General features: G+C 38.9%; 1 long non-coding RNA gene across 1 annotated transcript; it reads left to right on the top strand.

Annotated features, from left to right (window-relative positions):
• Window positions 1-887: 887 nt before the first annotated feature.
• On the top strand, window positions 888-26880 carry LOC146766234 (uncharacterized). Its single transcript, XR_014958105.1, has 3 exons — window positions 888-2384; window positions 5604-8436; window positions 10517-26880. It is a non-coding gene; the product is annotated as an uncharacterized LOC146766234 (long non-coding RNA).

The following is a 26880-nucleotide window of genomic DNA, read 5'->3' as shown; positions in this document are numbered from 1 at the left end:
TGTCAGGTTTCTGACTCTATCAGTAGTTTCGTTTATACTAATTACATTTTTTTTTTTAGTTTTTTCTTTTCCCTAGTAAAGAACTGTTATTCTCATTTCCATATCTTTACCTGAGAGCCTTTTAATTTTAAAATTATAGTAATTCGGAGGGAGGGGATTTATCTTTTCCATTTCACAGGAGGCTCTTGCCTTCCTTCACAGACTCCTGTCTTTTCAAACCAAGACAGTGTGTTGGAGATGAGTGTGCCCAGCACAGCCAGGTTTGGGACTGGGGTCCAGTGCAGTGACCAGAGCTCTGTGGAGAAGGAGCGTGCAGGGAACATGCAGGCAGCAATGAGTGGAGAGGCTGGGAAGTGTAAGGTCCCAGCCTTGAACTGCTGGAGGCTGATCCAACTTCTTTTTTCCTAATTAAAAGGTCTTTTGGTTTTTATTAGGAAATACCAAGCTAATAAACCTGTAATCTGAACTCCAAAAAATACCTCTGTTCTTCATCCACTGGTAAAATGTATCAGTGTCAGGCTGAACGTTAGGAGGAATTTTTTTCTCAGAAAGGGTTGTCAGGCATTAGAATCAGTTGCTCAGGTTAGTGGTGGAATCACCATCCCTGGAGGTTTTTAACAAAGGACTGGATGTGGCACTTGGTGCTCTGGTCTGTTTGACAAGGTGGTGATTGATCACAGGTTGGACTTGAATCTCAGTGGTCTGTTCCAACCTAAACAATTCTGTGAAAACTATGAGTTAGTGCCAAACCTGACACACCAAACTCAGGTCCTCTTGGGGGATGGAGCAGAAGAGCTGAGCCCTGGTAGCTTTATGTCCATCACGTGGACTTAAAATCTGACATGAGTTCACATCTGAGCAGAGGTTTCATGAAAGTTAGTCCCAGCAGCCAGCTCTGTGAAAATTGTTCCATCCATCAGGAGTGACTTAGGGGCTGCTGTGTACCAGGTCTACAGTCTGAAGTAAACTCAACACTAGCTGGAGTGTTGTTGGTGTTTTTTTTGTGTTGTTTTTTTGGTTTTTTTTTTTGTTTGTTTGTTTTTAAGATATGGTTTACAGAGATTTGGATAAACCAGAACTGCTCTTGAGTTGGTAATTTGGTAATTTCTAGGGGTTTTTTGAAATAATTCGATCCGGTATTAGCAAGCTTTTGTTGGTTTTGTGTCAAAAAACAGTCCACAAACTGATCCTCAAGGGAGTGGGAGGTGCCTTGCAGATATTAATGTTTTAAGAATGTGCCTGAGGCTGCTTATATAAATAATCTCCATTTTCTAGAAGTACCATACATATGGTACAATAAATATAAATATATATAGTTATATGAGCAAGGAGGGGGGATATGCAGTAGCAAAGGTGTTAAGAGTATTTTGACTATGCTTTACTGGGGAGTCTATGAGCTAGAACTACTGTGAACTGTTGTTAAGGTAGAACACTTACTGTGCCCATCTCTGATCTGACTTACCCTTAATGATAGAAACCAGTTTCATACAGGTGAATAAAAACTTGAAGAATGGAACTGAAACTTTATTTGAAGTTCTGCTAAATACCAAGGTTGAGTGAAAATAATAGGGCTTTGTGCAATGATCAAGTAAAACTCTGTTACAAAGAAAATAGTTTGACCCAAGTAGTCCTCTGCTTAACCTGTGACATAGGTGTTATGGAGCTAGGGAACCTTAGAAAGACTTCCACATTTGGAGATGTGTTTCTCAGAGGTTACACTTTAAACTACTTCCTAGTTAATCCTAGATAAGTGGCAGCTCTTTAACGTACTGAAAATGGCAAATATATATTGTTAAGAGAAGTTATTTATAATGCCTTGTAATAATCGTTGAGGTGTTCTAGAACTATTTGCATATGACATAATGTAATCCCATCCTACTGTTTACACGATGATTACTCCAAGATGACTGCAAAGATTAAAAAAATAAAATTAAAATAAAGATGTATTGCACAAACTGATTTGTATTTTGAATTTCCATGTTCTAAGCGGATTAGAGAGTTGTTATTACAAAAGGCTGCTGCTCTTAGTTTGGGTGCAGCAGCAGCTGGGGAGGAGGAGGTGGAGGAGAGGAAATACTGCTTGCGCCCTCGGGGTAGGGGTTGCTTTGCCGAAGCCAAGGCTCCCGAGGGGTTACTTAGAGCAATCAAGGGTTTTCCCGGGACAGGCCCGGGCGCCGCCGGTTGGTGTGGGCGGAGGACGCAGGGGCGAGCAGCGGGGTCCGGGAGCCTTTCCCGGGGCTGGGCACTGAGCTCGGGCCCCGAGCCGGCCGTGGCCGCGGGGCCGGGGCTCCGTGAGGACCGGGGCGCAGCGCGTCCTTCTGCTGTTCGCAGCTGAGCGAGTCAACCATAAAGGTACCTGAAACCTGCACATAGCAGTGACCCAGGTGATAACTTGCAGCACTGCGATGGGGAGGGGCTAAATTCTGAGCGTTGCTATGGGATTTTAATGCCATTTTAATGTAAATTTCTCTAAGCATTGCACCGTTATTGACTAATCCACCTGCGCTACCGCTACAGTATTTTCTCAGACAAAGTGAATGTTCAGGAAAGCTTCTTGTTTTCACTGTTCTAGAAAAAGAAGTGGAATATATATAGGAGATATATATCTGGATTAAAATCATGTTCCACTCGCTATACACCTCCCCATAAGCTGGGAAAAAGTGTTGGGATATGAGTAGCAACTGTCAAAAGTGCTCATCTGCTGTGCTGGTTGGGCTGCAGGAGATATCTAAATAAAGAATCCAATGCTTTAATTGAGGCAGTCAGCACTATTGTACCAAGATGAAGTTGCTGCTCACTTGTGGTCTGATGCAGACACATGGGGTTGCTTCTGTGGTTCAGTGAGGCAGCAAATTCATGTGGCACTGTTGTCACAGCTGTGTTGAGTTTTAAAGCTTTTTTTCTTCTTTTTACTGTTAAGATATTGCGTATAAATACAATGTGAGCAAAATGCATTTTTGAAAAGGTAGAAAGAAAGGATACTTAAAGCTGTAGCGCGTGATATTATGGGGTCCCATTCGATATTATGGGGGCCCATGCGATATTATGGGGGCCCATTTGATATTATGGGGGCCCATGCGATATTATGGGGGCCCATGTGATATTATGGGGGGCCATGCGATATTATGGGGGCCCATGCGATATTATGGGGGGCCATGCGATAATATGGGGGGCCATGCGATATTATGGGGGCCCATGCTATATGAAGCCGGCCCATGCGATATTATGGGGGGCCATGCTATATGAAGCCGGCCCATGCGATATTATGGGGGCCCATGCGATATTATGGGGGGCCATGCTATATGAAGCCGGCCCATGCGATATTATGGGGGGCCATGCGATATTATGGGGGCCCATGCGATATTATGGGGGGCCATGCTATATGAAGCTGGCCCATGCGATATTATGGGGGCCCATGCGATATTATGGGGGCCCATGCGATATTATGGGGGGCCATGCGATATGGGGGCCCTGCTATATGAAGCTGGCCCATGCGATATTATGGGGGGCCATGCGATATTTTTACTGTTAAGATATTGCGTATAAATACAATGTGAGTAAAATGCATTTTTGAAAAGGTAGAAAGAAAGGGTACTTAAAGCTGTAGTGCATTAAAATGACACTTGTAAGTAGTTTATACTTTTAGTATATACAGAAGATAAAAAGAAGGTGAAAATTTATTGTATATTGCAGGAGAATGCAGTGAGCAAGCTGTGATGTAAATGGCAAACGTCATAGCAATTTCCTTATTTATTATTATATACACATCCTCTGTTGAATAATAAGGGAGAAAACTAGCAGCTATTCATTTTTTCATGTTTACATGAAAAAACGTTAAGAAGCTGGGTGAAGTTCTTATATATATGACATTACTTGTCCCAAAGTAGTTGTGGTACTGGCTACAGCACCTGTCTTGTTTGAAAGAAAAGGTCTGTAATTAATGAGGTGAAGCTGGAATAGGGGAGCTACCATGTAGCTGTCTCTAAGGCCAGGAAAATAGGGCTTAATTAGATGGTGCTAAACATATAATCATCTGTATGGTGATTATATGCCAGTGCCTGCAGCTGGGCACTTGCAGGCTCTGTGGGCCGATTAATGTCAGTGTCCATGGAGCCAGCCATGCCAGCGTGCTGTGCTTTAGCTTGCTGAAAGTAGCTGTGGACTGAGATGAAAGTCAGTCAAAACACAGTTCTGCATTTATTAGTTTCAAAGTGTTAGGATGAATATCAACAGAATTTAGCTTAGCACAAAATCTGATCTGGAGTCTGGTTCTGCACGTGTAAAGGAGTGGGAGAGAAGGGACATTTCCAGCCTTTTATCTTGTGGGACTCCAGCGTGGGCTTTAGGCCAGGAAAGCTGTTTCCCATGCTGGCAACATATGCTTTTTGTGCCAAGAGAACAGGAGCACATCTCTTCCTTCTGACAAGTGCTGACCTCAAATCATCCCACCAACGTGTAAGGAGTTGTGCATTCAAACTGCAATTCAGCTAGCTAGTTTGATAAGTATTCTTGTTTTCTAAAATATTACCCTACGTACTATCACAATTTCCTCTGTTGCCCTAGAACACCCTTTGTGAGTGGGAGTGGAAGAAGTAAGTTTGGTCTCTGCAATCACATGAGCATTTCTTTGTCTGTTTCTGTTTAGTGCATACTTTGGATAATCCACCTATGAGTAACAGAGAATGAACCAAATAGCTCACGCAAATTGTCCATTTACAATCACAGTTTAAAAAAAAAAAGCTAAAATTGAGTGGTGGCTGAGATACCATTGCAATTTTACAACAGCTCATATTAAATTCACCTATATTGAAGCATGCAGAGTTAGCATTATATGGAGGCATTATTTATGCTGAACATTATTTATTCAGTGGTTTATGATGAAATAGTTGGATAAACACTTAAATCTTCATCTTCCAATCCAGGATGTGAGTGGAAACAAAGGAAAATGCTCCTGTCAGGGCTTAGAACTTGCACTCCCAAACATGTTTTTTAAAAAATCAGGACTGAACAACTCTTTTATTGAAATTTAATCAGCAAATAAAAATTATACGTCTAATATAGAAAAAAATCTGCAATTTCATAAAAACTGAGGTGCTAGAAAAGTCTGAAATTGAACACTTTTGTCTTTGTCATAACAATTTAAGTAATGTAATATGTTTCAATAAAGAATCTGGAGATGCTATTTTTGATAGCATTGAGCAATAGTGTATGGTACCAGAATTAACCCAGGTATTACTGTGTGCTTGTTCTTTCAGAATATTATATACTGACTTAGGTATCATGATGGAGGAACTATAATTTCATTTTTAGTTTCATGACTGTGGTTCAGTAAGCACAGTGTTCCCTATTCATACAGACTATTATGGCTGTCTGCATTAGGTTTATATATATAGCAGGTATATACGCTTTCAGATAATGTCTGTGAATTGCATGCAAGGCTATCATTTAATGCTATGAGGAGCATTTTCACTGCTTAATATAAATAATGCAGAACCTGCTTTACTATATTTTTTTATTGTTTAGATTTAGTGGAAAACCACTGCACAGTGTGGAGTAGTCACCAAGACATAATTTTTGGGGTTTTTTTTGTATCTCTGTTGCAGAACATACCTGACCTTTCAAGTATGAGGAGAAAAGATAGATTCATTGTCTTCACATCCAGTTGCCTTCTATATATGTGTGAACCAAAGAAAATTTAGATGAAACAGGTCTCTGAAGAAATTAGAGCAAGCAAGAGCCAGAATTTTTGGAACGTGGAGTACAAGACGTGTTGGTGTGTGAGAGGATGGACAAATTATTAATTATTTTTGGGGAACACGCTTCAAATGCAGGAATTTGGGAACAGCAGTGGAGTAGTCTCAACACACCATCCTCACAAATAAGGAGGGAAGTGAAGTGCAAAATGAAAAAGGTTAGAGGGAGAGGCTGGTTTCAAAGGTCATTCCTTCTAGACTTCCAGACATTCCTCCCTGTATCTCTCATGGATATGCAGCATTTGAGTGTGATTCTGTTCTGTCTTCCCCAGGATACACAAAAGGCTAGATAAGTTTTTGAAGTGGTCTATTTAATGCAAAACAACCAGTAATGGTTTTGCAATTAAGTTTAAAAAAGAACATTGTGTAAGGTTTATACCTCTTTAGGAGTTATCCTTAAGGCTAAATGGTTATTAGTGTTCAAGTGAAAACATTTAAAGACAAAAGAAATCACCTTATCAAAGGTAAAGCACAATTTTAAGTGCTTTTGCAATGACATTGTATATTCATTTTCTTACCTGTGCAGATTACCTCCCAAACCACTGGTTTTTTTGTTGGTTTTTTTTTTGTTTGATTGGGGTTTTGTTTTGTTTTGTTTTTTTTTTTTTTTTTAATTTTATAATGTGTTGATCTAGCTGGGTTTTGATGGGTTGTAGTTTCATTTCAGAGTACTGGAACCAGTGTGCTGAAAGGCATTTCCTCATCTGCACATGGCCTTGTAATTGTTCTTATGTTAACTACAGAACTTGAGCTTCATATTCACATGGATTTCACCGGGAATAAGTTCATAATAAGTTTATTTAAAATACACCCCTTACACAGCATCCCCAAAAATAAAAAGTGAGGATAATAAAGCTGCAGCAAACTCCCTAAAATAGTCCCACTGTAGGTGGCTGAGGAACAGGAAACAAGATCATGGTGTGAGTCTGACAGTGCCACTGCAGAGCATGAGTCCTGATGCTCAAGCACCTCTCAGATTATGATCTTCTCCCAGTCATTCACTATTTCTCATTCCCTTTCTCTGTTCAAATATTAAACCAAAAAGAAAAAACATGTGGTAAGTGGTAAATACACCAATTGGTGGAGGAAGGATAACAGAGGATTAAAATAACATTTGCATCTAAAAAGAAAGGTGAAATTAAGGATTGAAAAATAGTGTATTAGAATTGTAAATTGTGCCCTAGGTCACTGAGTTCAGTCATTGCATCCAGCCACAAATTTCCCACTCATCAGAACATTATTGAAATATACTGGAAGGTATCCTGGAAGGAAGCAGGATGGGGTGGTTTTGGCTGGGTAGGATCAAACATCTTGGTTTCTCTGTCTGCAGTGACACAGGAGCTTTGTGTGCTGCTGCTGCATCAGCAGGCTGTGTATGTAAACATCAGTCTGCCCTTTTCATTTTCAGATTGTCTGCATTTCTGCTGTACATAGTGGAACTTGTGTGTGGCTCAGAATGAAGGAACCAAGTGAAGCCTTAAAACAGTCTTTGCATCTTCTGCTCAATGCTGTGGGAAGCCAGAGCATTGCATTTTAACACTGTGGGATAACTGTGACTTGAAAAGTAAAAATAAGCGTCTAAAACAGGGAAAACTTTAAATAATAACATGGAATAAAGAGAGAAAGTAGTGGAATAACCAACTTTAAAAAGATTTATAGCAAAGAGAAGCAACACCAGGCTTAGCAATAGTAACAATAATGCTCCACCTTTTTTGATATCTATCCACCTGACTGTGTAAAAACAAATCTTTCAGGAATTAAGACATAAATTTATAAGCTGAAAACAATTGAAGTGATGCATCAGTTTACAGGAGAGCTACTGCTACCTCTTGCCAGTGGCCTGCTGTATAATGAGGCAGACAGGGGAGTTCAGGTTTCTCAGCAGAGATAGACTGTAGGTCTATAACACTCAATTCCAACAGCACTGAGAACCCTTATATTGAGGGTAGAAAGACAATTTTATTGAACTTCTGTCAGAGACGATACAGGACTGTGAACACAAAAAGTGTAAAGATCTGAGCTGTGGGATATGGTGAAAACAACCTCTCAGAGTCTGGACCTCTTTGATAAGATGTCACTGTATCTTTACAAAGACTTTGAATTCTCTAAAAAATACAGTGAATCTAAATTCAGGAAAGAAATGTCTAACAGTCTTTAAAAAAAGAAAGCTAAATTTACTTAGGGGAAGGAATAGAGGTTAGATTAGCAGCAAAACAGTGATGTAATGAAAAGACAGCCTCTGTTGTGTCTGCTGAGCAACACAGGTTATTATCTAGGGAAAGATTCTAAAAAAATTAGATTTATTAAATATGAAGAAAAATCTTGACTAGATCAATAATCTTCTGTACATTGTTTTTAAAAACATATTTAGTAGCAAGCCATTATATTTAGAAACATTCCTATCAGCAAGCCCTCTGGAGTGTACAGGAAAGTTCCCAGATGAAGTGTTTGCTGAAAAAGTCAAATGTGGAACCTCCACATCCACCATGGTGGCTGATAGGAATCTGTGAATTCCACATGAACCATGCAGTAAAGTTCTTTAACTCTTTCCAGCAGGGCTGCAATTCCCACAATGAAGAATAAAGGCAAGATGACACTGCCATTAGAGAAATTACTTGGATGCTGATAGAAAAAACTTTGTTTTATGGTGTTCTGTGTGTCCTGCACAGTTATCTGCAAACAGGTGAGCATTTTCCAGGAATGAAACCTGGTTACTGTTTGAGACTGTTGAAGGCTGTAGCTGAAAAAGCATTGTTTGCCCCTACCAAAGGAAGAATGAGAAAATCAGGAAAGCTATAGGTGTTCCCATCACAGCTAATCCATGTTTTAATTCACAGGTTGCAAAATACCTTGTTGCCTCAGCCTGTTACAGGGTTTGAAATTGTCTCTTGTAATTAATTTCCAAACCAGTAAGGTGAAAGGGCTGCTAATATGTGAGGGGTAATTTTTTCCTGATGAATTTTATGGATTGCAGAGGCAGGGAAATTGATTTTTTTGCCAAATGAAGTATTGATCTTTAAGAAGCTTACTATGCTACCTAGTTTGGGGTCATAGGGTACTATTTCTGTGGATTCTGTTGATTGCTTGCTGTGTTTTCCTATTTCAATAAAATCTTTTGTCATGGAGGCAGGTTTCACTTTCATTACAATTGGTTGGACACCAGCAAGTGGTTCGGTGATCATGGAAGTTTATAAAAACTCTAACCTTTCTGAGGAGCCTAACAAAGAAATGCAGCACAGTGTGAAAAAGCTTGTAACAAAACCTGAATGCACCACCAGAGGAAACTGAACTGCCTAAACATAAAGCAGGGTGACAACAGTTACTATGGCATTTGGTGCATATGCTCACTGCTTTGTTGTCTAGACAGCATATTTGGACATTTACAAGTGTGTAAAATAAAGGAGGATTATTTTACCTTAGCTGGTGGCAAGAGCAGTTACAGCTGATGGAGCCAGGCTGTCACAAGTGCAGGCAGACTTCATCACCACTGCTTTGAAAAGATCTCAGTTATTCGATAAAAAAATGCCAAAGTTTGTAAATTTTTTTCTGGTTTTCTTATGTTTTATGGTGTCATCTCTCAGACCAGCTGTGAGAACAAGGAGAATACCTACAAATGCATTCGCACAGATGAGACTGTGCTGATTTGTTCTGTAATCTGTTCCCTTTAGAATAAAACTACCAGCAAACAGCAAGGAGTGCTTCCAGGCTCTCTTTCGCTACTTAATGTATCAATAACCAGCTAATGTGTCAATTCTTCAAAATTGTAGTCAAAATGTCAGTTCATAGAGTAGAAAAAACAGTGACTTTCTGAGATCTCTTCAAATTACACACAGGGAGCCTTTAGGAGCCTGATGAAAACATTAAATATAATTGACTAGCAGCTGATCATACCCATGTTAAACTGTAGTTTTCTGACCATATAGCCTAAATACTTTAACAGAATTTCAACTACATTTGCAAGCATCACCTCCCCTAAACAGAGATTTTTAAATCAGCTGCATTAATATTTGCTCTTTGGATGGTGTTTGCAAATTTTATGGAAATTCAAAGAGAAAATGGGCAAAGAGCAAAGTCTATATCCTCAGGGGACAGTATCTATATGAACAGATGAGTAGGGAGGGTAAAGCCTCATGCTTACCTGCTATATAGATGCATTTTATCCAGTAAAAGAAGCCCATATAATTTATTGATTTCATTTCTGTAAAATTTTCTTTAGCCTGTAAGCAGAATAACTCAAAAATATTTTGCTTACGAAGATTGTTACAACATACAGGAAACTATCTATCTTCATAAACTTTTGGAAATGGACATAGATTATCTCACCTGCAAGTCTTATGTGTGTGTACACATAAACATTACATTTTTTTCATGGTTTGGTAAATCATAATATAAAGCTCTCTTCTATCAGTAGAGCTAGGAGCAATCAAAAACAACTTCCCCATGGCCTATTCCTTTCATAGCCTTTACAGAAGTATGTAGGAATTACCATAATTTTAATTAATATGCATTTGTTATAAAGATCAAAATGGGAATGTCTTAGCCATCAGCTTGGCTGTATCAGCGCCTAAAAAAATTATTTTGCATTCTGCCTCACAAAGAAATTGGAATAAAATTTCTCTAAGCAACAAGTTCTAGTATCCATCTGATTTAGTAAAGTAGCATTTGCAAGCTTTGCTGTTAAATATAGCACTGTGAGGTACAGCTTCTGCTTTGTACATTGTTTGTCCTTAATAAATGTGTTTTGATGATTTTTGTTTCTCTAGGAACACTGGGAATGTTTTACTGCATACAAGCAACTTTGCAATCAAAATTCTACCCCAAGAAGCATTTTTAGGCTACCAATCTGTGCTTCAGAAAATGCCAATTTTTTTCCTTAGAAAACCAGTGAAGACCAGTTCATTAACAAGTGCCATAGGAGGTATGTGATTTTGTTTTGAGAGTCATTTAGGATCAAAATCCTGTGTACTGTAATAAAAATTCAGGGAAACAACAGAAAATCTACATGGACAGCTCATGTAATACCTGTGGTGATTTTATGTTTGAGATAACATGACCTTAAGTGTAGTATCCTGAGCAAATCACTATTTATTCACTTTGGGTTTGGCTTCCTTAGAATTTCAATGAATGTTGAACTGTATACTGGAATGAATCCCTTTGTTACTCAGGGCTACATGTGGAATACTTGATGGGATTCGGGGTAGGATTCATAACAAATAACAGAGTTTGAAGGGATAAATGCTGAGAGTAAAGTTCCTTATCTCTGCTGGTTTCTGGGAGCACAGTTATTACAGTGTCTATGGTTCAGTTCTCTACAAAGAAGAGAACTTCACTGCTAATCATCCTGCAGACATTAATGTGAGTGCATAATGTAGGAATGCTCAAGTCACGAAGTCTTATTTATAACTGAGAGAATTTAAAAGAATTTTAATATTGCCAATGAATACTCCCCCAAATTCCAATAAAATTTATAGCTATGTAAGAGTTTGTGTGTGTTTCATTCAATAATTGCATCTAATATTGCCAGCAGGGGAAGAAAAACAATAATGTATGCCTGGTATGACACATGCCATGTTTCAACTGAGAGCATGACTGTTGCCAGCCTATAAAACAGAAAATTATTGCAATTAATTCATTACTTCAGAACAACAAATAACTGAGGAATTTGCAAAATACATCAGTCTTCTGTGAAGAAGGGAAGACTTTATTAGGCAGTAATTGTTATGAATTAATCACTTAGCTTTAATGCTAAGTATGATCTTGTGATGCAGCATAAAAATATGAGTGCCAGTCAATAAGCAGACAATGAATAGTCTTGGGAAGGGATTCATCTCTTGTCCAGAGTTCCTGGAGAATAGCAATGACTTTTTATTTTAACCTCTCATTGGAAGGAGCAGTTCAGTTCATGCTGTCTTACATCAGAAGCACTGACTTCAGCTGTGGCACTGTGCCTAATGGAAACTTGTCACCACTATATTCTGCAGAAGTGTCTCATTCTTTTGAGGCCAGTGGAAGTGTTAAGTCAAATATTTCTTGCACCATTTAAAGCACAGAAAATACATATATATCTGTGTGTGTCAGTACGTGTATATATATGTGTATATATATATTGTGTGTGTGTGTGTGTGTGTGTGTGTGTGTGTGTGTATTTAGTGGAGACCTTTACTGATAGAAGATTTATATTAAAATATATGCTAAATATTTTTAAGATCTTTCTTCTGCTGGTTTCTGTGACATTAGGAATTTTGCAATACTTTCTTTCATAATTCCCCAGGCTTCCTCCGGTTTAGTCAAAATGGTGAGGAAGTTTCAGTATACCTAGTATTCCAGGGATTTCTAACCAGCATGAACAGATTAATTGCATATAGCACAGATCAAATTGCATAGAATTGTTAATATAGCCCAGTCATGCCCTGTTGCATCTGTGCTGTCAGACTGAACAGGTCTGTCTTAATAACCTGAGAGAGGTTGAGAGAGTGAAAATCAGCTCCATAAAATTCCACCCAAATGAGAAAATCAGTCCTAAATGAACGGTGAGTACAGACCATCAGAAATCATTTTTCTTGATGAGCAGATGGAGAAATGTGCTTTTGAAGGTAGGTTGTTAAGTGTTTGAAAGGTAACTATCAGAGGTCATTTCAGCCTCAGCTGATTATCTCTTAGACTTTAGCTAATACTAAATAGCAAAGTCTTAAGGCTTATATGTACAGCTGTGGTCTGATGAGTGAGAGGTGTTTATAAAAAGCTGAAGAAAAGAGACAAAATCAAAAACCACAAAAAGGACCTTTGAGGACATTGTGCTGATCCAGGAACTGAAAGCCAGGGATTGCTTATGTTGTGTGGCATTTTGCTCCCTTGTCTATGGGACAGAGGTCCTGTTTGCCATGCAATTTCTCCTTTTTTTGTAAAGAATGCTGAGTTTGCATGTCTAGAAAACTCCATCATTCTCCATGAAGATAAGATGGTCTGCAACTTAGAGAAAAAAAAAACAAAAACACAAAGGAGGCAGCAGTAGAACATAGAAATTGTCCTCCTAGTCAAAAGGCATCAGCAACATGTCCTTATCTTCATGATATACTTCATAGCCATGGAACAAAGATGAAGCAAAAACTCAAAGAGATCTGATATTCAATTATTTTGTCTAATTTCTTTCCTTATCTGCCAAAGTGGACAGTAGTCACATATGACAACAGTCCTTTACAGACAAGGTTGCCATCCTGACTTCATCCAGCTCATCTATTGTCTCATGGCCACAGGGTTTCAAAGCACTGGTGCTGCAGTGTGGCTGAGAGTTCTGCTACTGCAGTGACACCCAAACAACCATCCAGTCTTAAGGCAGTTCCTCTCAATTGTTGAAGTAAGCTGAAATTTTCATCAGGGAGCTGTTGCTTCTCATTTATAAAGAAAAACATCAGCTATTATGGTAATAATACAGAAAGCCTCATTAATTACAGCACACAATAAAGAATAAAGCGAGTGTAAAGAAGCCAAGCAGATGGTGCATTATAATCAGACTTTTTAAACAGTAACCTTCACAGTAGGGAATGCTGTAGGTAAGAGTGCAACTTAACTTTCATTAGAACATTTTTATTTCTATGGTTAGGACATAAGTGTATTTCCAGATATGGTTTTTGCTGAAAGTTGAATTATTCTGGAAAGCCTGAGAAAAACATAAAGCAATACAATTTCTTTCTAATTACAGAGATTATAGAGTGTGATGTGGGGGAGAAGGGGAAATGCTGTGAAGTTTTTACTGGTTTCTGTCATTCCTTCTGCAGTTTTGAAATATACTGTAAAGAAAAATTTTTAAAAAACTTTTTAGGAAGAAATGAAAATAGGGGCAGCTGTAGCTCTCTATTTTGGGAGTGTGGAGTTGGGGAAGAGGAGGCTTAGGGAGCATTGCATAAAACTAGGAGCCTTTGAGGTACCATTTTGCCCAAAGGGAGGGAAGAGGAGGGTGAGAAAATACTGCTATAGGTTAGTGGCAGTTTTAAGAGACAAACCCAGCAAAGATTCCTCCTCCCATATCTGGCATTCCTGTGTGCCCAGGAAATGGAAATATAACCCGTCAGTTGCCCTTGCAAGTATTCAGAAAATAGCTGTAATAGAAACCTGTAAAATATTTTGTTAGAGAAATGATACCCAGATAATTGTACATACCATAAAACAAGCGAAACTAAACTGTGAGGTGTTGTCAATTCCCATACAATAATTTATTAGGAGGATTAATTTTATTGAATAAAATGAATGCTAAGGAAAAGCCTCTCTCTGCTCAACACAGCAATAAAGAACATTGTTCCTCTCTGCTGGGTAACCGAGGTGTCCAGCCCCAGGAGCAGCAGCTGCTCAGAAATCACTTTGTGTCCACACCTGCAGCCTCTGTGGGCTGTCCAAAGTCAGCCTGCATGCAAATCCCATCTGCCTTTGCTGATGCTGCAGTGGCAGCAACCTCAAACCTTTTTTTTCCCCCAGTATCTTGTGACTTCAGCAGGATGACAGAGAGGATAACAGAAGGAAGGACTAACTCTGTGCTCAGACTGAGGAGGATCTATGAGAGATGGAAATCTTGGCTATTGGAACAGGGTGATGAAATAGCCTGAAAGCTCCAGAGCCATGTTTGAGAGCTTTTGCTCTAAGGTTTATTGCAAACTTGGGTTTTTTTCTTGGAGAGAGTGAGTTTAAAGTAGTTGCTGTTCAATGCCCTGATATTATTCAACCAATTAGACTTTACTAGATTATTCTTGAAATAATGTGTATAATATGTAGCTGTCCACAGTAAATTCTCCTGGTCCTTTCAGCTATGAACTTCCCATGGCCTTAGTGGCATATGTATTACCCTTTATTGTCAATGAAAATCTAATATTCATGGCAATATACTGACATTCCATTACTTTTTTTTCTTCTTGATGTCTTTAGCAATTAAGTCCAGCATATTTTTAGTCAGGATATTGAATGGCAAGAAAGCAACAGTCCAATAGTCTATATTAAAAAAAAAAAAAAAAAAAAAGAAAGAAAAAAGAAAGAACATATTAATAAAATACATCTGTTACTTCAATTCTTAACTGTAGAATCACATGGAATTGGAAAAATTGCTTCTGTCCAGCTTTCTGGGTCAGCATGTTTTCAAAGTGGGCAGTAGGAAGCTTGGATTCCTAATGCTTTTTCCCATTGCATTTCTCCTATATAAATATCAGTGTATGGTAGTGTGTAGAGAAAATATTCAGAGCATTGTTGTGTTTGTGGTGATTCTTCCTAAGTCTGGAGTGATTCACTGGCCAAGCCATCCATACATTATCCCTTGTTTTACAGGTCAGAATGTGAAAGGCAGCTCCTTGTGGGATGCTGCACAATTCTCCTTTGGATACTTTACCACTGACCTTGGCCTGTCCTCATTCCAGTCATAGGCAGCTCATGGGGGTTTTTGATCCATCAGTGGTTGTACTTTTCTGCTCCTTGAATGTGGCAATAGAAAGAGACAAGTCCTCTCCCTTGAAGAAAATCTGCTCTTGTTAATGAAGCTTTCAGTCATCCATCTGAAAGGATATTTAGCTCATGTGTTCACAAAATGCTTGTTTGCAACTGTGGCAGCTCTGAAACTGAGGAGAGGAGCACTTTGCTGCCACCTCTCAGTGAACTGAGAAGAGAGGGAGGTTTATGTACAAACTTTTGGGCCTATTTATTTGCCTTCTTTCTTTCTGAGGTGCATTCTTATCCATTTCCTAAGGAATTGACTAAAACTTGGAGAATCAGAGAAATGAAATAACATTTTATTTGTTTTAGTGCCCAAAAATCAGAATTGTATTTAAATATTACCTGTTTTGGAGTTACCACAACTGAAACTTAGTCTTGTATGGGGTAGCAAATGGAATGGAATTAATATGAATATGTAAATATATCTATTTCTAACTGATCTGGTGTATTGAGTATGCTAAAAAATGAAGTGCAGGCATCAGCATAATGATACCAGAACAGGATGATAACAATAATAGAGGATTGTCAGGGACAAAGGCTGTAAATGGGGGAGACAGTAAACTACTTATCTTATGAAATGAGGCAGTCCTTCCTGAGAGTGTTTGTCAATTTGCCTACTGCCTTTTTTAAATGATGAAAGGAGTGCAGCTGATGGATAAACAATCCATCATTTGTCCATCAAATGATCATTTGTTCATCAAATGATCAAACTGAGCTACAGGATGTAGTGTCTGAGTCTGGTTCTTTTTGTTAGCACCAATATTTGGAGGAATAGTTCAATGTTAGTGTGATTACAGGAAGTTTTATTAACACAGTGCTCATGAACAGTCTCATTAAAATCAAAGATTCTGTGGCTGTGCAAACACCCAGAAGAGGAGAAGTGCAGGAGTTTCTGTGACACCTCCAGGGATTGCACCACTGCTATTGATTTTACATGAAGTCTCTGGGATGCTACAGTGATGGACAGCACAGTAAAACCCTGGGAGAGATGGATAGACATGATTAAGTGTTTATTGGCCAGCAGTCAGTGCCTTTTCCTATCCTCTTAGGTCCCAATCCACAGATGATATGCTGTTACCACTTTTAGCTCCAGGGTTGGTCGTTAAACTCAAGCACAAGGAGCTGATATATTTAGGACCAGAGGTCTCCAGTTCATTGCTGGTTTATCACCATGCTGCAGTCTGACATCATTACAATACTGAGGCCTAAATAAACAAGAGTTCTGAATATTTAATTTGCAAAACCACTTTATTCAAGTATCTTAAATCTCTGAAGTTTTCAGTTCTTTTATTTGTTCCTTGGGGAATTTACAATTTCCCCCGAGATTGTGGTCTGCTGTTATTCTTTCCAAAGGAAATATAGAAATCATATTTTAACGTGAAAGGGTTTTATCCTCCCTTCATGTTCTCCTTAATGTTTTTTTAGTTGAATAGTGTGAACTTTTCTAGACACGTTTCTGGGATTTATGCATTAATATCGGGCTTCAGGTGGAGAGGCTTTTTATCAGATAAACAAACCTGGGAGAAAGTCCTGAATGTTAACACTGAGGATGGAGATGGTATGGCACTTTTTCTTTGAGCAAATCTGATTGCATTTCAATGACAGAGAAGATAGAATACTTTTATTTTATTCACTCATTCTATTACTCCCACAATAAGCTATATAAACTCAGTAAAAAGTTTCTGAGGTGTGGAAAAATTTGATAGCAGATGTACTAAGGAGCAATAGACATATTTTGTGGTTTGCTCCTGCTTGATATTAAGGTGGCCAAGGTTCTTAAGAGTGCTTTCAGATCCTGCAGATCAATATTTTGCTAGGTTCTGATTCTACTTGAGTTGATGGTACTGCTATCAATGCCTTGCAATATAGCAAGAAGTCTCTCTGGAATGAAGCATGTGGGCATCATTCAGAGAATATTCAACTTCTTTTTCAGCCCCTGACATCAGCAGTGCTGGTGCTTGTCTCATTATGTCTGATTTCATGATGCAGTATCAAGATCTTAATTTCACTGAGGATTTTATATTCTCTGGGGAGAGAATAGTATAGAGTTTCATGTTAGAAGCTACAAACCAGATCTACCCTGGCTAGAGGAAATAGCCATAGCTGATACTTATGTAATGCACAAAAATATAAAGAAAACTGTAACCCATTCACCTTTGTTCCACCCTTTTAGTTAAACATAGCTTACAACTAATATAGAGCATATATCTGATTTGATTGGAGCTAATTAGATAACTCTGGGTGAACACTAAATTAATGCAGTGTTTAATTGGTATTTTCTACTCAAGAGAGGGCTGTGAACTGCCCTCATTTCATTCCTCATAGTTGTTATGCAAGGCCTGTTTTCTGGCACTTCTGGAATCCATGAATTTGGGAGGAAAACTGCATCTTAGAGATGTTACCCCAGTGCCCCTCTTCAAGTGAAGTCATATGAGGTTGTCTCAGGCCAACAGTCTTTCTGGCACTCCTATTAATATTCTTTGTAAAGCCTGCTTCCTATAATTCTGTGCCCAAAATGCATTTTGGGCACTAAAACAGGATAGAAATTGTCAATTCCAACACCTCAGAAATGTTAGGTAAGCCAGTGACTGAATATTCATAACAACCTTCTTTTCTTTCTTTTGCACTATGTATCCTTTGGCAATAAAAAATTGTGTTATTTCTTTATTTGCTGACATTCCCTAGTGACATGTCTGGTTCTGGGAACAAAAACCTTTAAAAATCTTGGTGTGGTTTTCTGACACTTGAAAATACAGAACTACAAAGTCTTTGCCCAGACAGCCTGGCTTGTTGTCTATTGTCACTTGCTTCCATTTATCTAGCAAATTCTGCCAGTTCCTTAGGTTTATCACAGATTCTGCTTCACTTTCCTTTCACCTTATGATGTGACGGCTCCATCACAGAACTGTTTAATAGATGGCTCAGCTTCATTTCTCACTCCCTTGTCCACACAATGTGAGGGGAATGTTTCTGATCCGTTTTGCTTGCCAGGGACTCTGGAGCAAAGATGTTTTTCTTATAAAGAAGTACTGTCAGCCTTCCTGTTGTGTCTGAACTGCTGAATCTTCTCAGGTGTACCCCAGCCTGTGTGGTTTCAACTGCTTTCCACCTGATCTGATCTGATCAGATGCACTTATTTCTTTAGTGATGTATATGTGTGAATGTTGAATTTATTTTATTTTATTTTATTTTATTTTATTTTATTTTATTTTATGCAGCTCTGTCTCGATTTCTTTTTCACATTCATTCTTCCACATTGTGAACTCGATGATGGCTGGAAAATTCAGTTTTTCAAGCCTGCTCTGACATTTCATTGGAAATATTGCATTGTGTATATAATTGCACCTTCTTCCTCAAGATCACTCAGTAATTTATACCCCACTAGGATGTATTTCTCTAGGAAATCACAGTTACTTGACCAGCTCAGTTTTACTGTGTGTTACGTAAGACTTTACTGCCATAAAACTCCACAGTAAAACATATTAAAAAGCTGATTAATCCAAATCTTGCTGGAAACTCTATACAAATTCAAGTAGTATGCCAACAGTATATAGCATTATGTAAAATGTACCCAAACTATATTGGTATCTTCCACCCCTACAGTAGAAACAAGGGCAGATATTGTATTAAACTTCTCAGGGGCTTCATCCATTTCACCTTTTTGTAGGGTGTGTATTGGAAGCACCCTGTGTCCTGCAGCAAGGCAGCTTGCTTAGGACAAACTGGTTTATAGCTTTCCTCTAAAAGCCATTCATGTTTTACAGTTAATTTGTACAGAAACCATGGTATTTTCATCACATCAAGCTAGCTGATGAAATATTTAAGAGCAGACAGAAAAAACTGAGTGACATTCTGCTAAATGTGACAGTAGCTTTAAGTTTTCATGCATACTTCCATATAAAAAGGATTTTAAAGGAGCTGGAGAGCTCCTACAGAATGTGATGTATTTTGGCCAATTGTACTATTCTTACCTCGGCATTTGGAGAGGATTGAATTTGATTTGTTGGGAAGTGTTTGACAGTGACTCTTGGTGTGATTCTTGGTGGTGTAGTGGTCTAATGGTCTCTGGCCCAGGAGCTGTTCCTGCTCCTTCTGGCAGGGGAAGAGCCCAAGCTCACATCTCCTGCAGCTCCTGAAGAAGGAACACTGTGAATGGAATGTGAAGAAATGCTCCTTGGCTGTGGAAGAAAACGACAGACTAAAGTTCACAACTCTTCCAAAAATGGTGGGTATATTAGTTTGCTTCATATACTTTCTCCAGAGACCCAGAGAATTTCAAAGGAGGCAAAGGCAGTTGCAAATATTACATTGAACTACAGAACAGTGATAAGAAACTGATAGAATGTGACCTCCAGCTGCAATTTGAGGTTGCTTGCAGAAATCTTTGTGAATTCCAATTCCTTTCCTTGAGCTAAAAGAGGTACATGGATTAGGATGCATAATTTCTGTAGGCAAAAGAAGAAAACATTTGCCACCTTTCTGCTGCCTGTGTTTAGCTCTATTAGTCGTCCACCATTTCCTTTTCTTCAGTGATGCATCACCTCTCCAGGTTATAAATCATAGAATCTTTGTGGATAATGTCTTCATTTTGCATGGCAAACACATGCCATAAATCTAGGTGAAACTTAATAATTGGTATATGACATCTTTCTTCCTGTGAATGGCAGAGACAGAGGATCCCATTTCCACTTACTTTCCCAGTGGCAGAGAAACAAAACCTGTTGATTAACTATTTGAGTACTGCAGTGATCGAGATAAATGCTAAAAATAAAAAAAAAAAAGAGAAAAAAACCCAACAAAAACAACAAAAACAAACTAGGGGAAAGAGACACTAATAGTGGCCTGGCCACTTCCCAAAATCCTGCTGGAAAACTCCACACTGGTCAATGTGTCTAGAAGAGGATGGCATTGGAAACGCTTGTACCTTGTCACTACTCATGTGTCAGCACTGACCCAGTTCTCTCTCAGGACTGTCCTTATCTGGCACTAGATATTGTCCTGGAGACCTCCTGGCCTTGCTTTTCCTGGAGCATTGTTGGACATGACAATGTTTCTGTGGGGCAAAGGTGTGAAAGGACTGTAATGATTCAGAGGGCTCTAAAATGGAGTGGTCTAATTCTAGAGTTGACGGACTAGTACAAGCATTTTCCTGAATTCATGGCATCTCCACGCTCCTTGCACCCTGACTGCTGGGGATATTTTGGCAGCCAGATGCTCATTGTGGTATGAAGTGCCAGATAACAGAGCCAGAAGCTCCCAAAGTAGAACTGACATCTCAAAACAAAGGCAAGGGAAATTTTCTCTGAGCAGGAGTGGTAGTATGAGGCCCATCAAATGTAAGGCAATTACAGTGCCAGCTAATGAAATCAGATGCCAGCTTTGCTGGTGTAACTACTTTCACAACCTCTAGCCTTCCTAGCATAACACAGAATAATTCATAATGAGACTGCACAGAACTCTTTCAATTAGATTGCAGCAGTGGAGCAAGTTATTTCAGCTAGGCAGAAGCATGCAAAGCCTGTAGGCTGAAACACATGGTAATTGAATAAATAGACTCAGGCTTTTGCTATCACACAAAGAAAATAAGATGTAAGAGTCTTACTGTAGAGGAAACCCATTCAGAAATCATCTGCCTGCACTCCATTCAAAAATCACACTTCTGGATGAGGAGACAGGTTGCCATTTCTCAGAAAAGCTCTCAGTGGTGAGGATGCCTTCAAGTGAAGATTGGGAGGGCAGCTGTAACTTTCAGGTGGCACGAATGTCAGGAATGCCTGCAACACTTTAAAAACAACAACAACAAAAAAAAGGAATGCTAATCAGTAAGCAGGGATTCTGAAGGCAAGCTCTTTCATGGATACCAGCTTTATTAAAGGTGATACTTCAGCATTGCAGGCAAGTATGTGCATTGCTCACATGAACACACTAAAGCACAGGCATTTGTGTTTCTGTGTGGGGTTTTTTTTGTATCTCCATGCCATCACCTGCAGCCTTCCTGCCAAGGGGATTGAAAACAGCAGCCAAACATCACAGCACCTCAATGTTTACATGCCATAGTGCATGGAAGGTTCTTCTTGTCTTCATGGTGGTTTTTGCTCTTTCTCTGTAGTAACTACTTCTAGATTTGAGTTTAAGTCACCTTATTTTCCCTATTCTGATAGGAATTCTTTCCCATTATTCCCCAGACAGATTGCTTCAGAAAAGCATCTTTGATCCAGGGCTTGTATTCTGAGCTTCAAAATTCTTTCAATCAGCAATTCATAGATGAACATACTGGCATAGCTCATTCCTGGCCTGCTAATGGATTTAAGGACAACAAGAAGAGAACAAATTCAGGGCTCCATGGAAGAAGAAGTCCATAAATGTTCTTTCCCGATTGCAGTGTTATGCTGGAGAGGAAGAAGGAATAGAGTTGATTATGATAGTTTTACACTGTTTTGCAGAAATTATCTATATCATTCTCTCCAGTGGACAAGGCAGCATTGCACAGGGAAAGAAAAGTGTGGTCAATTTGCAAGGAAGCTCATGGGATTTTTGGTTTTGGCTTCAAAAAGAGAGAACAAATTATTTTAGCTTCTTGGTTTGAATAAGAATTGCTTATAGTGAAAGAGATTTTACAGCCCATTAAGTTCAGTCAGTACAAAATGAACTTAACTGGCCAGATTGACACCTGGAGAATACACTTTGTGCTAGAGGGAATCTTCATCTGTGAAAAGCTGATGCAGCTAATTCTGTTATCTCTTGCTTTGGATTTGACACCTGTGAAGTTTTTGCTGCTGGAACCATATTTTCTGGGTGATTTGGAACAGGCTGAGGCCATAGGAAATGAAGGAAGGGTCGAAGGAGAATCAATACTATTCTGCTATGCCCCATACTCAATGAGCAAAATAGGCTGACAGGGACACAAGGCTTACACTCCCACAGCTCTAGAGACATCCAGATCCTACAAGTCACTCTTCTGATGATCATACCTGACCCATGAAGGCTGTGATACATCCAGACTATTTGATACTGTTGTTTTTCTTAATTGTTGTGAAGAACAGACAAGGGCTAATGTCCTTTCCCTGGTGGAAAAGGCATATGACAAACTGATGTTGTAAATTACTAAATGGTGTTTGAGATCCAGGCACTGGGAAGAGGACAAGAAGGTAGATTTCTTGTGTTGAAAAGAAAATCCTAACTCTGCTTGGCTCTTAAAATGAAAAATGAAAAAAAAAATCCTGTCTGAAAATGAGCCAGAATATTATGTCCTTCACAGGAATGAAAAATGACAAAGTTCAGCTCAAGTGTTGACAGAATAGTTTGTCACAAGGTAAGCCACTTTCTTTAGATAACTCTTGCTATTTAAATTCCTACACATTCAATTGTTTTCTTTTTGAGGACATTTAAAAATAAACCATCAAACAGGATATTTCCAAAATGACAAGATCCTGAATCTGCAATTGTATACAATAATATTTGCCCAGTATATTAAATGAAATTTCCTTCTACCATGGAGATAAGTGGTAGAGTATGAAACTGGCCATGCACATGGACAAAATCAAAAGCCTCCAGAATGAGTCCTATGGCAGGACTCAACCTAAACAGTCATATTTGCCCAGAAAATTTGTTGCCTTGCACATCTACAGCATCAATCACAGTATTTGATGCCACCTCACAGAGAAATTCCATTTTCATTTCTTTGCAGTGGCGTGGGATTATCTTTACAACAATACTTGTGGCTATGTGTAAATTGCTGTGTAAAAATAAAGGGGATGTAAGTGACAGGCAGTGAAGTCTGGCAGCACAACTTCTATCACTCAGGATTTGACAGACTTTGCACCAAGTCCTGCACTCAGCTGAAAGGATCTCTCATTATTTGGTCTTTGGAATTTGTAGTGCATCATCATGATGCTAAATTGATTGTTTTTGCCAAAAATAAAGAACCGTGAAAGCTGGTTGCTTCTTCTGTATATTGTTTGGCACTCTTTTGTATAGTTTTTTAATTCAATCACAAATAGAAGTCCTAGAATTTGTAGTGTTTTCTTTATGAACTCAGGTAGGAAGTTTTCATCAACTTAGATACTACCATGAGGACAAAAAAATCATCCAAAGTGCTTCAAGTAGCCACAGAGCACAAGCTTTCAAATGCAGAGGGAAGTTGTGTGGTTTGTTCTGCTAAAAGCAGGAGCCAGATTTGATAACTGGCTGGGCTCAGAATTGCACACAGGACCAAGGATGCATCACTTCTGAGTGCTTTGTTTGGGAGACAACTTTTACTTGTGCACAAGTGTAAAAGCAGAACTCCCTTCCAGCCAGTTTCTCAAAAATAGAAAGGGACTATGGGATCCTCATCCCTGGAAGTGTCCAAGGCCAGGCTGGATGGGGCTCTGAGCAGCCTGGTCTAATGGAAGGTGTCCCTGCTCATGGCAGGGGGGCTTGGAGAAAAATCATCTCTAAGGTCCTTTCAATGACACCAAGTCATTCTATGATTCTATGATTATTTCCATTTACTGTAACTCAGATATTTGCATTCCCTTTTTTTTTTTCATTGCCTTCCCTTTTGAAGAATTGGTTTCAATAAGGGAAGCAGTACCAAGAGAAGATTGGCTGTATTGAATTTACATTGAACTGATTAAAAAACATTGAACTTATTAGAAAAATAAACATACTTCCTTTTTCATTATGCAATATTTCAACAACAAATTTATTTCTTTAATATAATGTCTATGTAAATATGATAGATAATATTATTAAACATGATTGCAGAATAATTTTGGAAGAGGGAGAACATGTTTTTATGTGTTCAATACAGTTTCCAATTAAATATGTCTTTTTATAAAAGTGATCATACAATTTTTCACCTTCTGTAGCAAAAATTTAATAGTGTGAGGATTGTCTAAATCTTCATAAAAGAGCCTAGTTTTGTTAAGGCTTTTCCAGATTATTGCAATGTCCTAACTACTGAAGAAAATCTGTGTAAGAATAATTTGGACAATAAGCAAGTGGCAGTCTGAACAGTCAACTACTGATCACCATTTCCAGTGTGCAAAGCTGGAGTTCTGGCACTGAAAAAGAGGTGCTGTTGCCCTGTTCTTTTGAGAGTTTTAAAGTTCTTCTAAAAGATCCTATGCCTTCTGATATTTACATATTTCAACTGAGTTTTCTCACTCGTGTTCATGTAAATAATGAGTGTTTTGCATTCTTCTTTGTGGGTGGAGAGAATTGATGGACTGTTGGTCTGACCAGTGTGGTTGGAGAGGTGGCAATTTCACCCTCCAATCCACTGTCACTTTTGCTGTTGTATATATAGCGGAGTCAGAAAATAAAATTTGCTTTTTTGGGTTCTTTTTCTTTCCTTTTACATCTAGCCTGCTTCTGTGAGTTATTTCTTGTCGCAGTGTGACAAGGTGCAGTAGCTGAGATGAAAATCTTTTTTGCAACTTTCAGAGTAAATAACTAAATATCAGGAATGGGAACTGCTGTTTCATCATTCCAGTTTGTTCCTTTGACTTTCCATAGATTTTCCATTGCTGAGGCTGTTACTGGTTATTAGCTGATACAATTAGACTGGGGAGATGAGAACTTGCTGGTGAAGAAAGCGTGAAGAATTGAACTGACACAGTTGTACCAGCAGTGTGGAGGCTGCACTGGCTCCAGCCTGCTTGTGGGTTGTGCTGGAATATTACAGATGCCTTGTTTTGATGCAGGGAAATTAGATCAGTGCCCATGGGCCCCACCACAGAGCTGTGAAACAAGGCAGTGTTCCGTGTCTCAGTACGAAGGATATGCACTCACTCTGCAGAGTGACTGAATGGTACAAGTGTTCAGCCAGAAAAAAAACATCATCTCTGCAAAGTGCACTGCCAAAAATTCAGGCAATGTTCTACAGCCAGTGCTATGTTCTTATTGTTTTTAATAGTTCAGTTTGGATTGTTCAGGGTCCAACACAGTGTTTGGAGCCTCAGAAGCAATCTGTTCTTCGAGTATTTGTGCTTCAGGCACAGGCTGTGATTCTTGGGGCTGTTCTGTGCAGATTTTGATGGTCCTCGTGGGTTCCTTCCAGTTCAGGTTGTTCTCTGATTCTCTATTGTATTGAGGCATGATCTGTGCATACCTTGGTGCAGAGTGGGGTCCTAAACACCTGTGAATGATGGCTACAGGCACCAGTCATTTACAGTCACTGCAGAGTTGTGAACTGGGGCACAAAGACTTCACTGAAGATAGTTGTTAGGTATTGCTGCCTTCTAAGTGATGCCTTGGTTTAACAGCTGGAGTCTTCAGTTAAAATGTCTTTCTAGGTTCTTCTCAGTGGTAAAACTTGCTTTGGGTTACATTTGTCCTAGAGACTTTCCCAAGACTTTCCCAATGCCTTTCTCTTCAGACTGTAGAGCCAGACACTGCTGACATAACTCTGACCATTTGTCTGATGTAAAGGTACCCTTTAGGGATTTGGACCAGCTGAACAAATGATGTATAATTTTACCACCAACACTTGGTTTATACATATATGCATACATTAGCAATTCAGACCCAAACATTCCTTCATGAAATGCTTGAAATCGTGAGCCTTGTGTCTATTTTGTACCTTCATACTTTGGCCTTTCACTAGTAATAGTGCCTGCATGCAATCCTACCAACTTAAAAATTCATACAGTCAGTTATACACTAGCCTTGGAACATCCATTATCATTAGAAGATAAAGAAGGCCTATAAAAGTGCCTTTTCTTCCACAGTGTAAGTATTTTTTCCATCATTACAACTGGGTGCTGAAGTTCGCTAGTTCAGAGCAGTAACGCACATTCTGCACATATGAGTGACGTGGGAAATTAGGAAAATCAGGCTAATTTAACCTCTTTCTGAATTTGTTCTAAAAGAAAGGGTTATTTAGTGAAATTAAGTTTCGGGTTGGAGAGAAGAGCACTTGATCTGCATAGGCAAATGACAGCATATACCGCAGATTTAATTAAACAAAACAGAGATAAGTACTGCATTGTATGCTAAAGTAATGTTTACTATAGCAACTGATTACTCTGCAGACAGCTTGTTCTTTTCTTTTCCAATTTAAAGTGAAGATAAGAAATATAGAAGGATGATAAATACTTGATCAGAATTGTACCTTTTAGAGAGGTGACTGAAAGATATTGGGAACACTTATATAAGAAATAAAGCTACAAAATCCTTGGGCAATATAAATTGGGCTATTTCCATTTGACATTACTGAGTGTTGTTTTATGCCAGTTGAGGAGCTACCTCCCAGGAGAGCTCATAAAAAACTTTTGTACCTTCAAACCTTTCTGTGAAGAGCTGGACTTTTTAGATCTGTGTTTAATGGCCTGATAAATCATCATCAATTTTTTCTGAGAAAGTGAAGAAGTGATTGGAAGCAGTGCTGTTTTCTGGAAGAAAGGTGTATGACATAACAAAGAGATGGTAACCAAATATTGGTCAGTCCTTGTCCTGTCAGAGCCTCCACCTTTGACATTGCTGCAGTTGCTGTACAATGTCCCCTCCTCTGTTTTGTTCTGGTGGCTGCTTAAAAAGGTGACTTTCTGCTGAGGGAGGAGATTGAGAAACAATTCTATTCCAGAGCCATTACATGACTTTGGAAAACTACTGTGCTACTGTGTGCCTGCATTTCTTCATCAACGTGCTCCTTCCAAGCTATCCTATCTCATCC

This window comes from Lonchura striata, chromosome 12 (genome assembly GCF_050655825.1).
Source record: "Lonchura striata isolate lonStrDom1 chromosome 12, ASM5065582v1, whole genome shotgun sequence".
Lineage (NCBI taxonomy): Eukaryota > Metazoa > Chordata > Aves > Passeriformes > Estrildidae > Lonchura > Lonchura striata.
The sequence above is the reverse complement of the archived record's forward strand: the minus strand, read 5'-3'. Positions and strand labels throughout refer to the sequence as shown.